The sequence below is a fragment of the Grus americana genome, unplaced genomic scaffold, assembly GCF_028858705.1.
Source record: "Grus americana isolate bGruAme1 unplaced genomic scaffold, bGruAme1.mat H_34, whole genome shotgun sequence".
NCBI lineage: Eukaryota > Metazoa > Chordata > Aves > Gruiformes > Gruidae > Grus > Grus americana.
Genome location: NW_026561354.1, coordinates 44,311 through 48,174, shown reverse-complemented (window position 1 = coordinate 48,174; position 3,864 = coordinate 44,311).

Below are 3,864 nucleotides of genomic sequence, written 5' to 3'. Positions count from 1 at the left end.
ATTCATGTATTTCCTCACAGCTCATTCATGCACACACTCACCACTTAGCTCCCCAGTAGGAGCAACAACCAGGAGGCCAACCCTGACAGGCCAGTGGCTTATAGTTGCATGTTGAAAAAGACCCTCAGGGGCTCCTGCTTTCATCAGGCAGTATGTATAATGCTGTAGTCTTTACTAGCCTCTTGGATGTCATCCCAGTTATACAACCCATTGTTGATGATGGTGTGTGCTCGTGGGCTTGGGCAGATTCAGCAGGTTTTGGTGTTGTGGGTTTGGCAGTTCTTGAGGCTTTATCAGGGTCACTAGCCTGCAGAGTTTGACAGTTTTGAGGAGACTCTCACAGCATGCACTTTTTCTCTGTTCAGCCCAGGCTGTTTCTCCATCCATACAGAGGGGTACCTGTGCAACCCATTCACATTCCCTCACAAGGAGGGAACTTTTATGACATTATGAAGGACTTTGCGCTACTATGCCCATCCTGTACTCCATATACAAAACTGAAAATCTCTCTTCCTTTCCAAACTCAAATTTAATTGTTGAATATGTAGGGAGCTCTCAATTAACTGCAATTAATTTAATGCTTTGCTTTTGGTTACCCAAAATTAATGCTCAGAGACTTAGCTGAGAATCTAATATTGCCTTGCCTTCTGAAATTTCCAATTATGAGAAATGTATTATCATTTTGGGATTCTAATACTGGATTTAAAATTCCACTTCAATTTTTGAAATTCATAAACTTCTATTTTCTTATAAATTATTTTCATGTACATTTACAAGGCACCAAAACACCATTAAACAGAAACTGTGATAAACATTAAAGTCATATGTTTTCATGCAATTGTGTTACATACAAGTTATTTCCAATCAGCACTTTCGGTCATCAAATATTTTTGCTGTGGGTTTAAGTTCAGGTAGTCACAATATGTTGGAGTTGAGTGTCAAAAGGGAAAAAAGATCTAAAAAGTGCAGTATATGTGTCTCAGATCAGCAGGTTAATTCAGAATAAAAATATGTCTAAATGACTACATGGTTGGGAAGTATAAGTTTTTTGATCTAAACTTCTTTATATACGTAAAGTTTCAGTGCCATCTTCCATGGTATGAATATGTGGGAACTTGTCTCTAAGGCCATTTTCAGTGGAAAATTGGAAAAGTGGAACTGAAATACTGCATGTACTGAGGGTGATGCCTTTTTTTGGGCATTGGATGTTCACTCTTGTCTGTGCAAGGACAGGATCTTGCTGTTCAGGGGACTCAGAGAAGCCAGAATTTCTGTTTCACACAGAGACAGAGTACAGCTAAGCAGTATCTCCATGTGAAACAGTTGTTGTTGGGTATAGTGGCTGCATGGTGCTGTTCACATTGGGTGTCACATTGGATCTCACTGCTCCACTGGGAGAACTGCCTTGAGGAGTCAGTCCTCCTGCTTCCACAAGGGAAAGCAGTGGTGGCTGCTGTGGGAAGTCGTTTGTCTCCAAGGCCATGCTCCTGTATGTAGCAGCAGCCGGCCCGGTTTTCCAGTGTTCTGGCCAACCAAACCAGCTTGTGGAACCATGGCTTCTTTGCTGCCACTCACCTGATACCAGTGCTCACCTCAGGGTGGTGCTTTAGGCAGGTGGTACTTTGCCTCTGGCTGGGTGATACAGCTGATCATTTCCTGGTGGATAGTTGTTCCAACCCTATGAAGCAGGGATGGACTAAGAAGGACAGGAGCCACTTCCTAACAACCCTTCAAGACCTAACTTTTCCAAACTATTTGTCCAAAACCCTTAAGAATAAAAGTCCAAACAGAAATATCAGCATCTCTTGAAGATATTTGCAATTATGCTAAAGATCCAGAGATGCCTCCAGTTTTGCCATGTGCTTCTGCCCCAAATTCTGAGCTGTCATGTGCTTCCTCCTTAAATCCCATTAGGGATTCAATGAGGGTGTATCTTAATTATCCTACCAGCCAATCAAGAATGCCTGAGCCACAAAAACATACATAGCAGGTAATAGCAACAAAATCTGTACTCAGCATTCACTGAATACAGAAGAAAACTGTGGGAACAGTGACTGAAGACTGGAACTAATTTTTGTAGCTTAATTCCCTAACAGCTAGATTGAAGGCAGAAATCTTTCTTATTCTGTGCATTTTACATTCTTTTCTGTGCAAGGATTCTTCTTCAGTAGGAAAAATGGACAAAAGTGTTTTGCTTGGCTTTCAGTGGAATTTGTAAGAGGTGGTAATCGAAACCAGATGCCAGTACTTAGATAAGGTTTATTTGCCTATGATATAATACATGCTCCACCACCCAGCCTGTCTTAAAAAACAAGAGAAAGCCTGAATCAGATCTTTGGAAGAATGATTAAATGTTTCCTAGAAGGAAGATTACAGGTTTGATGCCTGATACTTCCTAGAGTGCTAACTCATATACACCAGGTAGCTTATACAGAACTGCAGAAATGATCTGTACTCCATATTTCCTGTCTGAGAGTATATCAGTTGCCTTCAACAGGGGTCTGTTTCTCTCTACTGACTATATAAGGGTGCTGAGGTGGTAAAAATAAAATTTAAAATATCACTTTCAGAAGAACAAAGTTGTCCTTGTTCTAAGTCTTTATCACCTAAATTGCCTGTAGTCAATGGAGAACAGCGATGTTGACAGAGAATGATTCAGGTCACTCTGAGAAAAATGTCTCAAAAAAGATGGAGTTAACTCCTGGAGGTGCCTTTTTTTTCATCAGAAACTGTAGACACCCTGGACCTCTAAATTAAACTGCCAAATTAAAAATAAATTTAAAAAAAAAAAAAAGAAAAAGAAAATATTTCTTCAAGGCAAAAAACCTGGGGAACTCTTGATAAGTCAGTTTTTTAGGACACCAAGGAAGGCACCTCGATCAGAAATGCACACTGAGATAATGTGGAGCAGTCTTATAGGAGTTTGAAGATGCTAGGAATGAAAGGATCCTGCACTTCACCTGTGGAAGACTGGTGAGGACATATCACCAGTGATGTTGTTTAGTTTCTCCAATCACATCTCATTTCATTTCCACGTTCTTGACAAAGAAAGCATTTTCTGTTTTCTTTTCTCTGCTTTGAAGTTAGTATAGTATTAGTGTGTTCTTTATTCAATTTGATACATTTGAATATCTTTGCTTGGGTAGGAGCAGGGGACTGCATTTAGAGAAACACCAATGAAACTGGTATTTTCCCCATTAGCAAGTTTTCAAAACCGGGAAATGACTGAATATAGCTCTCCAAATGACAATCATGGCTTGATTTACAAGAAGTAGATAAAATATACTTAACCTTGTCTTTGAGTAGGTATCTTTCTAAAGGGGAAGAAGTGCAAGGGAGAAGCTTACAAAGGGAAATATTTATAATGCTTGAAGGGTGGCTTTCAACAAAGGTACAAGAATATTGGCTAGGAAGGCATTTGGAGCCTGTAAAATTTTAGACTTTTAAAGCCAGATGAGTCAGTGAGGAACAGCTCTCAATTTCATTTTGATACATACTTCTGAAAGGCTTGTCTTCGCTCTGAAGCATGCCATTAGAAGTGATGTGACTGTTCCTGCTTGTTAATAAGACCCATTTCTGAACTGTATCCTTGAACTGGCTGATGGGAAAGAATCTTCTTCTTTTATTTTCTAAAGGTGGATCCAGTTAATGTTTATCATAAAAATATATGTGCTAACATGGCTGAGCGAATAGCATAACATAGCATGACAGAGCAGGAATAACTTGAATTGCTGTTGCCACCAGACTGATCATAAAGCTAGCCTCTGATGGGAGAGATTTAATCCTCTTGAAGACAGTATTGTCATGAAATAACATTTTGCCTATCAGAGTTCTCTACAGGTGTAACCAAAATAAACTGCAGCC